We start from the raw sequence: 10,598 nt of genomic DNA, 5'->3' as shown, positions 1-10,598 counted from the left end.
AAATATTATTTAGTGTCAGCTGACCAAATAAACAGAAAACTGTCATTATTAAACATGTTTATAAAAAAATAACAAAACAGGAATCTCTTAGGTTGCTGAATACAAACATAAAAGATGAAAACCATAAAATATGTCCAACACTTAATTCCCCATGAACAGAGATGTTCATACAGAAGTACCGTCTGTAGTTGCTCTTGAAGAAAAGTTGAAACGTCACTACATAAACTGAATTAACTGAATTAACTCACCACAGCCCTCAAGATCAAAGTTTTTTTTTTTTTTCCATCATGTCACAATTCTCCGTCATGTAGCTCGGCTGAATGAAGCACTATTTAAGTGAAACTTAAGGAGTTTGTTGAGTGTTTATATTTCAAAACAGAACCGCATAAAGTGCATTTTCCATCCCACACCGGACTCCGTTTGGACCGTTTCTGTTTGCCGTTCTGGTAAAAGTCGCCATCTTAAATTTCTGTGTCAACGGCCCGCTTCAGGATGACCAGTTTTTTTAAATTTATTTATTTATTTATTTTTAGTTAATTGACTGGAACTAATTTAGTCTAATGTTAACAGGTTAATTATATCACTTTAAGTTAAACTTCGAATCCCGCCAAATTAGCCATTATTTATTATGTAAATTAGTTAATCCATTTGATAAATACCTGTTTGAAGGGAACAGTGAGTATTTCCTATTGCACTTGAACGCACCTCAGGCAGCGTAGTCACGTAACCTGATACGTGACTGCGTATCATGCACTGGGCTAGCAGGAGGTACGAAGTGCTTCACACTCGGTGGAGATTTAAACGCTTTTCTTGGTTAACTCACATTTCATAAGTTGCATATTTGTAATTGTGTTTTTAGAGATATGTCTTTTCTTTTACCGTGGTGTTATATGGTCTACATGAGCCGAAATTATATTTTATTGAAATGTACATTAAGCTAATGCTAGTTCCTGTTTTATAGTTACGTAACTGAGTTACGTTAGCTGGATTTCACGCAGTTGTGGCGGTTGTTTTTGGTTGTTTGTTTGTTTGATTTGTCTATTTTTTCTTTATTTTGGGGTTTATTTTCTTGATAAGTGGTGTTTTGGATCTTGAAGTGCTCACTGCTGTTTCTTTTTGATATCTTAAACACGGTCAAACCAGATCTGGCACTTGTTCTCTTAAATACACCAATAGAAAGACACAACGCAGAGTTAAAACTTGAACCGATCACACTAATAACCAACTAACAACCAACTAGCATCCCTCTCACACAACCATTCTAAAATAAAATAATTTGAGTCCAGCACTTTTTAATCATCCTGGCCCATATATGGATTAACTGAAGTCCCGTTACCCCGTCGTTACTCTCACCCTAACCTGCAGCGTTGTTCATCTTACACATCTAAAAACAACATCAGAGATAGACAATTGAAATCCTGCCACCTCCCATTGATTCCCCCATTACTCAGCCTTCGGATAAGGATCGCAGGTCAGGATCAGCTCGGATAAAGATGGAGGACGACATTATTCAACAGTGTGAATAATTGAGCAGCCTTGCAATCACTTTCCGGAAGGGAATGGGAAGATCACGGCAATGACCGTGCTTATCACATGGCGCCGTGGGTCTGTAACCTCCGACAGAGACGTCTGCCTTGCTGGTGTGTTGGAGACGGGTGATGGAGGAAAGGTACATCGTCCATCATCCATACAGAGAGTTCGGAAGAACCTTCATGCCAGCGGGATGCACTGTTGACTGAAGGACAGCGTAAAGGTGCCCTATTATGCTTCCTTAAACCATTTAGGACAGGTCTATGGGATAAAACATGTTCATTAAATTTTTTGTGCAAATCATTCTTAGATAATGAGGATTTAGTTTGGTCAGTTCTGCATATTTCAAGGTCCTTTCAACTGTTCTTGGGCGTCTTGTCACTTTAAATCCAAATAAAGTGACAAGATGTTCCTGTCTCATCTGCAAACAGATGCCCAACTATACTACCGTACATCTTTGAAAAGCAGATGTGGAGCCTCCTGTACAATCAACAAGAATGCAGCAAGTAGTTTCTGAATGGTAAGTCAACAACTAAACACTTGTCTTTTCCAGCAGCCATTGCACAGTGCATAGAGTGACAAAACCATCTCTGGAAATCGGCATGGGTTTTAAGGTAACTGTATTGGGCTCGGCTGGCGTTGCTAGGTAACGGCGCTGTGCCCTTCAACTGTGACTCAACATCTGGGAGGTTTTTCAAGTGGCTCATTTTCCAGCCACCAAAAAACATAAGCTTATTGCCAAAAAACAGCTGGGTGTTTTTTGTTTTGTTTGTTTTAAGCACTTATGGTGTTTTTAGAAACAGCTGAGACCCAAATGGAAGTATACAAATTTTAAAAAAATTTAGTTTTAAATAAATAAAGTAAGGTGACAGATGTGAGTGATATTCCAACATTTTGCCATTTTCTTGAAAGTGGGCAGACTTTCTTGTGATGTTTTAAAGGACTCTTAATCAATAGTTCTTGTTGCTTCCTGAAGGTTTAACCACCATCTGTGTCTTTGGAAGCAACACTGTGCCTCAGAAAGCCATTCCTTCCCCCTTTCCACATTACAACCTCACCTAATGGGCAAATAGCGCCCAATTGGGTGTGATTTAATCCCAGCATGAATCCCGCTGTTCTGTGACGGTCTCATAGGTTTGTTGGAGAACATTAGTGAGCAAACGGCATCATGAAAACCGAGGAATGGAGCAGGAATAAAGCTGTGGAGACGTTTAGAGCAGGGCTAAGTAATGAAGCAATGGTCCAAGCTGTGAATATCTGAAGGGGGACTTTTCAAACGGTCTAAAAATTAAGAGAAAAACAAAACAAAACATTTCCTTCCTCTTAAAGTAACAGATTAAAGCATTAATTAAAAAGCCCATTGTTAAAAGAAAGTAATAAAAAGTTATTTATGTAGGGGCCAGGAGTGAAGTGGGCCCCCACTTTCTTCAAATTTAACAAAATGGTTTCAAATGTTGCGCTACGTTTGTGCAGCAAAATCTTTTGCTGTCATTTTGCTCTGCATCCCCAGAACCAGAACCAAATGAGGAGAAGCAAACTTCCAGAAAACTGTAAAACAGCTGAAACACTGGGTGCCTTTAAATCTCAACTTAAAACCCACCTGTTTAGAGCTGCTTATGGTTTAATTAGGTTTAGAGTGCGGGTTTTGATGTCTTTGATGTTTTTAATGTTTTTATCTTTACTTTTCATCTAGTTATTAACTTCTTTTTATTTCTCTTTCACACCGTCTATGTAAAGCCCCCCCGGAAAATGTCCCAGTTAAATGAATCTATATCTAGGGGTGTGAGAATCCTTGTTAAATGGCGTTTTAACTAAAACTCTGAGGTGTGAGAATCCTTGTTAAATGGCGTTTTAACTAAAACTCTGAGGTGTGAGAATCCTTGTTAAATGGCGTTTTAACTAAAACTCTGAGGTGTGAGAATCCTTGTTAAATGGCGTTTTAACTAAAACTGAGGTGTGAGAATCCTTGTTAAATGGCGTTTTAACTAAAACTCTGAGGTGTGAGAATCCTTGTTAAATGGCGTTTTAACTAAAACTGAGGTGTGAGAATCCTTGTTAAATGGCGTTTTAACTAAAACTGAGGTGTGAGAATCCTTGTTAAATGGCGTTTTAACTAAAACTGAGGTGTGAGAATCCTTGTTAAATGGCGTTTTAACTAAAACTGAGGTGTGAGAATCCTTGTTAAATGGCGTTTTAACTAAAACTCTGAGGTGTGAGACGTTTAACTGAAGTCCTACAAGGGGTGCGGGTTTTAATGTTTTTTATCTTTTTTAACCTTTTTTTTTCTTTTTCTTTTAAAGAGGAAAGGAAAAAAATTCTTTGTCTTTCTGTTTATTCACTCACATGCTGTTTTTATTTTAATTATGTAAAGCACTTTGAAATGCCTTGCTGCTGAAATGTGCTATACAAATAAAATTTGATTGATTGATTGATTTTAAAGATATTAAGAAATGTTCCCAGAGGTCATGATAGGTCAATCAGCACCCCCAGCTTCTTCAAATCAGACAGAATTGGTGTCAGTCAACTCGGCTGCGTTTGTGCAGCAAAATGTTTTGTTTGCGCTGCTTTTCCTTTCAAAGATATTAATAAAAGTTTAAAGGTCAAAAGGTCAACCTTGCCTCACCACTTTTACGAAATCAACGAAATTTGGTATCTATCAAAAAGTGCTAATTGAACTGGTAAATTAATTCATTTCTAACATGGGAGAATAATTTTTTTTAAAGTGAAATAATCTGATAGTGGAATTAGAACTTTAAAATATTAAGGAATTAGTGACTTAAAACAAGTTCCTATATCTTGTTAAATATTTAGTTGTAATTAAGTTTTGTTTTATTTCAAGTGTACTAATATATTTTCAGTAGAAATTAGACCAAAAAACTGTTCAGTTTTTGCAATTTAACACATCAACCAGACAGATTCTCCTTCAGTTTAACTTTTAGAATAAAGCATATTAAAGTGTGACAACGGCCTACTCAAAGTCCAAACCCAAAACCATTTGACAAAATGACAGAAATCTCTGTTGAATTTAAATGAACTTGAGCTATTTTGCAAAAAATAAAATTTACATAAATGAGTAAATAATAATAAATTGAGATTGTTTATTGGTTTATTAGTGGTGATTTTCTTCTTTAAACTGTCATTGTTGGTCAAAAGTGTTAAATAAATGATGGACATTTTTAGATTGTATTTTCACAGAGCCAGTTGTAATGTTTATTTAAATAATCCAGAGTAAATATTTTACGTAACTCCCTTTATTTATGCTGCTAATCTCCATAACAGCAGAGGGAAGGCTTGTTTTTCCCATCTGTGTTTCTGAATCTCTCATGATGAAGCGCTCAAACCCTAACAGGGATTTCTCTGATCGGATTAGCTGTTTGATTTGAGGAATCGGCTGCAGGCCGTTCTTTGATTTTTGTTTTTTTTTTGAAGCCGCTGACATTTTGTGTTCGCTGCGATGCTTCCAGTAAACACCGATCATCAGCACTTATTCTGCTGGAAATTATGCGATCCGTCGTTTGTTGTTGAGTTGTTGTTTGACTTCAGGGCAAGATTTTACGTCAAGTTTTTGCAAACGAGGCGGGAGCTCAACACTCGAACGGATCCTCTGAGCAAACTGTAGAGCAACAATCACGGTTGAGTGGCGGTAGGAAGTGAAAAGTTTGTAGTTTAATTTGCAGCTGGAGAACAGTGGTTATTCCACAGACGGGGGGTTTGAATTTAAACAGGGAGCATTCGGTCCATCTATATGTTAAGTGGGTTTCATGGTTAAAGAGGTCGGCTGTGACCTCAGCGCATGGTTTATCAGACAAGCAATTCACAGAAAGATCGACTTTTTTCAGCCTTTTTCACTACAGAAATGCTTCATCAGGAGAAGAACTGGGGGAAATTGTTACAGTAAAAGTAGGAGTGTCCAAATTTTGTGCCAAAATTATTCAATCAAACATATTTGTCGGTCAAGAAAATGTAAAAAAAAGATATAAAATAAAGCAAATAAAGTAGATTTTTTAAATTTATTTTTTGTATGAAATGGATTTTATTCATTGTAGTTCCAAAGTTTAAAAATGATTTTGCACGTTCAGTGTATTAAAAGAAAATCGGTTATAAGAACAGTAAACATGGTTTTACATGCTACATGGTTATAAAGAAAATATAGCTAGTTAAATATTAAATATAAATATTTGGAACTAAATATTTAGCTAGCTAAAAATTTGAAGCTAAATATTTAGCTAGCTAAATATTTGAAGCTAAATATTTTTTAATATTTAGTCAGTAGAAAGTAAATATTTTGTTTAGAAAAAGCTCACAAGGCCCAGCTTTTAGTTTGTAGTCTACTTCCGCTTATCAATCAAGTATAATACTTAGTTTGAAGTTAAACATTTTGTCTCATATCTAAATATTTAGCTTGAAACGAGGATATTTAAAAATAAATTAATAATATGATGAAAATAAGACTTAAAAAAGGAACCCAATTATTTTAATCCCATAAAAAGCTAAATAATTTAAGATTATTGTAGTGCATCCAAATATTATTTGTGCATTACTTTTTGAATCTTATTTTTAATAATTGTGTGCCATTTATTATGTTGTAATTTGTTTATTTATTATTATATTTTACCTTTCGTGTGAATCTGCATGATTACTTTCTTACTTTATGCCATTTTGCTGCTGATTCACCTGAATTTCCTCACAGAAGCAGGTAAAAAAATAAAAGTAAACAGATTTAGCTCATAAAAACATCATTCCACTCGGACCAAGGAGATTCGGCTACCCTTCAAATTACATGAACATTGTTTGTGGATTTTTAAGATCCTATAAATATAGATTTTTTTTTTGGTCACTCTTTTTTTGTCGCTGCTCTTTCAAAAATCAATAAAATCTAATAAAGAGTCTCTTCTCTCTGCGTTTGTGCTGAACTCCAGTGTCAAACGCTTTCAAAGACTGCAAGTTTATTTTCTACAGATTATTCAATGCAGCACAAAAACTCACAAAACCTGCTCCAGATTTACAAATATACTCTAAAATATAATAATTAGTCTCCGCTGAAGTATTTTTATTAATATAAATAACACTAATGTGTGATTGAAATGTTTCAACATTTAATTTTTTATATATTTTCTGATTTATTTCCTTTTGTTGTTCATCATTCTCGACATTAGGTGACATCTGATGTTTGTTTGGTTCTTTTAAAGGAATCTTTTAACTTTTCCGCTTGGTTTAGAAAAATACCACATTTTAGTTTTAGTGGAGAGAGTGAACATACTGTGCCTTGCCATGAGCAAAACAAACTGCAATTTATTTTAATTAGCACAAAGAAGTGCATAATTGTGAAGTGGAAGAAGGCTATTAGGTTTTTTTTAAAGATTTGTTTTTACAAACGTATTTCTGAAGTGCTGCGTTCAGGTGTTTGTATTAAGCCCACCTGTGTCAGAACTGTGTATTACGACCTTTCTCTGTAGTTAAAAGTTATCGCCGTTATTTTAGAGACTTACATTTTTTGCACAACATACTTTGCAAAACAGCTCAAAACTAGTCAGATTTAATAGTGAGCATCTGCGAACATCAAAGTTAAAGCCCTGCTGCAGATTTGAAACTGTTTTAGATCTGAAGTTTGACTTTGTCTTTGAAATCAGTGAATATTATTTAACTTATTGCAGCTCAGGTTGTGTATTTAGGGTTGTTGGTCAGCTGGAAGATGAACTTTCACCCCCATTTCAAATGTTTCCTTTAACTTTTGTTTCAGGATTACACTGGATTTAACACCATTAATTCCTCAAGGAGAATGGTTTGAGAGTGATTTATAGTGTAAGTGTGCATTCACACCAGCTATGTTTTAGTTCACTTTAAAAAAGTGAACGCTGGTCCGCCTGAAAACCTCGGTTCGGTTAAAGCAGGGGTGGGCAATCCTGGTCCTGCAGCTCTTAGATGTCTCCCTGGTCCAACACACTTGAATCCAACAGCTGAATCACCTCCTAAGTGCAGTCAGGTTCTCCAGAATCCTGCTAACGACCTGATTATTTGACTGAGGTGTGTGGAAGTAGAAATGCATCTAAAAGTTGCAGGAGACCGGGCCTGGAGGCCTGGAGTTGTCCACCCCTGGGTTAAAGTGAACTCTGGCGCGGTTCGAATTCAAATGTAAATGCCAAGCAGACTGAAACCAGAAAACTGCCTATAGTGCAGGGCATTCTGGGTAAATACAACTACAACAAAAGTGAAAGTCTGGTGCTAGCGGGAAAATGACTCGTGTTCTTTTACCAAAGACAAAAGAGAAATCCTACAACTGCTAAAATCTGATGCTACTCCATTGTTCTTTTCTTTTCGTGACAAAGGAAGTTGCACTCAGTGTCTTATTTTTGAGGTTTTCTTGATGTTTCCTTAAGTGGTTCTTGGTGCAGCGCCACCACAGGCGAGGAGGGGAACAGTTTTTTTTTATTTTTATTTGAATTGTTTGACACAATGCCGTGTGAAAGCGAACGGCACCAACTGAAAATGCAACATATCTGGAATTTATCTGGAATTTGTTTCTGCAACTCAAATTTGTACAATTAAATTTTATAAATAAAGGCTTGTCCCTCATGTCCTTTGACCTCGCTTTAGTTTCATAATGATTGTGTAGAATTGGTAATCAAATAAATTTTTTAGATGTGAAATGTTTTGGTTACTTCATTTTATTTCAACTCATTCTTAAAAGAAAATCTAATTTAACAAAAAATCTGACTCTATTGGTATCTAAAGCCACGCTTATATTCATGTTTACTTGTTTAAGGTTTATTATCCCTACTGACTGACAAAACCTAGCAGGAAAAATGAAACTGAACCAAGCAAAGTGTGAACGCCTGTACTCTTCCTGTTATGACAAGTCAAAGTGTCTGTGATTAAAAAGATCTATTTGCTGGGGCTGCTGGGGTGAGACGGTTGTCAAAACGTGAACTTTCCTTGACCAAAGCAGCGAGATGAGAGATTGTTGGAAAATGTGCACTGTTAACCCCAAGTTAAAAAATCCATCATGTCCCGTTGTTAAGGTCTCCAGGCGTTTCACCCCAACTTTCCAATAGACACATACACACTTTCCTTTTATTGTAAAAGTGTGCAACAGTAGCGATTTCAGTGCTGAACTGATATTACAGAGCTAAATATCTCCAGCTAAATAGAGACATCTGACGCTAATATCTCAGTTATTATAACTTAATCTAAAAAGCATGCAGTGAAAACAGTGTGAATAATAAAGTCTGAGGGTCTAACAACTTTCAACAAAAAGCTGAAAAAAGCAGTGATGTTTCATTTTTCAGAGCTTATTGCAGATAAAATGTCATTTAATATATAATTTAAACATGAACCTGTCCATAGGAATATTGAAGGTGGAAATTGACCAGAAATATTGGTAATCATCAAGACACCAGGATTTCTGAGACCTAAAAATCCAATTGAGCCTGTAATGCTAAATGTTCCTTAAAGGGGCAGTGTCATGTAAAATAATTTTTTCTTTGGCTTTACATCATGTTATGATGTTTTGTTCATGAATGTTTGAACAAAGTAGAGATGATAAAGTACATTATTATGGCATCTTGTTACCTGTTGGAGTAAGAAGAAAACAAGGCCTAAAGCAGAACCCTGAGGAACGCCCCTCAACAAAACTGCTAGTTCTGACTTGACCTGATTCAATTAGATGGTTTGACGTCTTCCTACATGCTTTAATAGAAGCCATTTAAAAAAACAACCTGTTCCCACCATCCTTCAGTTTATAGTTATGGACAACATCAGCAGGTCCAGTTAAAGCAAATCTGCAAAATTGCCCTCTACTGCCATTTTCTCTGAAATAAGTGAAATGTATCCATAATTGCATTTATTTTTATTAAAAATGCAGATTCCTAAATATGTTTTCAGAATACAAGCAGCCGAAATATTGACCTGTGTCTCCTTAGAAGAGATGGGTCTAAATTGGGTTTCGTAAATGTTGGCCCACCAGCAGCTTGGAGAAAGGATCTGGGAATGGCGCCACTTTTATAAAAAGTACTAGTCATGTTCACAATGCGGCAGCCAAAGAAAGGCCTTAATGAGTAAAGAGACTGGAAGAACATCAAAAACACAAAGTGGGTTTTATATAACCAATCACAGCGTCATCTCTTGTAACGTAATTTGCAACGATGGACCTGGAATCAGACCAAAGAGAATCAGTAATGCAGTGGAGATGGTGTGATAATGGTCTATTTGCATTTTAAAAGGAACATTCTTTGATTTATTTTTATTGATTTATTCTGCATGAACTTTTGTGATTGTTGGTTGGAAATGTAACATTTTGCAATGTGGACAGATTGATGTAGATGGGAATGAAGTTGATAAAAATGAGGCAGTACAAGAATTTCTGAATTTTGTCCTTTTACAAAAGCAAGTCTTCAATGTTTTTTCCAAAGTGAAAAAAAAATCAGATACAGAGAAAGTTATTAAGACCAACAAATAATCTGAACATTCAAAAGCATCAATCAAGCAAAACCCCATAATAATCATCAATAAAAGTGATTTTATTGGCATTCTCTCAGATAGACCAACATTAAATAGAGTTTTATTAGTCACTCAAATGAGAATCTGAAAAGAAAGGTGTGTAATTGTATTCAGATTGATATAATCTAACAATTAAAAATAAATGGACTTTATTCTTGTATGAGTTAATTCTCGTAATCCCATTTTTTTAGTTTTTTCTTCTCCTTGATATGGCCCTAATGCTAATTATTAAATTTTAATTCATAATATTCACTTGTAGATCAAGTATTTTTACTCACTTTATATAACCTTAAATATCAATGTTGCCTTCCCAACATTGATATTCCTCTTTTACTTTGCATATAACACATGACTAAATATACAAATTGGGCCATAATGTCATCTGCTTACAAAGAGGTCTTATTATACAAAATTAACATTTTTGTATGTTTTTCTACTTCGGGTTTTTACAAGTTCTGAAAACCCAAGTGCTAAAAAAACAAAAACAACACCCAGCTTGTTTTTAGCAATAAATTTATATTTTTCAGTTTCAAAAACACCTGGAATGTAACGTCCTAATCAGCGAAGCCCCA

This window comes from Poecilia reticulata, chromosome 16 (genome assembly GCF_904066995.2).
Source record: "Poecilia reticulata chromosome 16, P_reticulata-male-v2, whole genome shotgun sequence".
NCBI classification, from domain to species: Eukaryota; Metazoa; Chordata; class Actinopteri; order Cyprinodontiformes; family Poeciliidae; genus Poecilia; species Poecilia reticulata.
Note: the sequence above shows the minus strand (reverse complement) of the source record.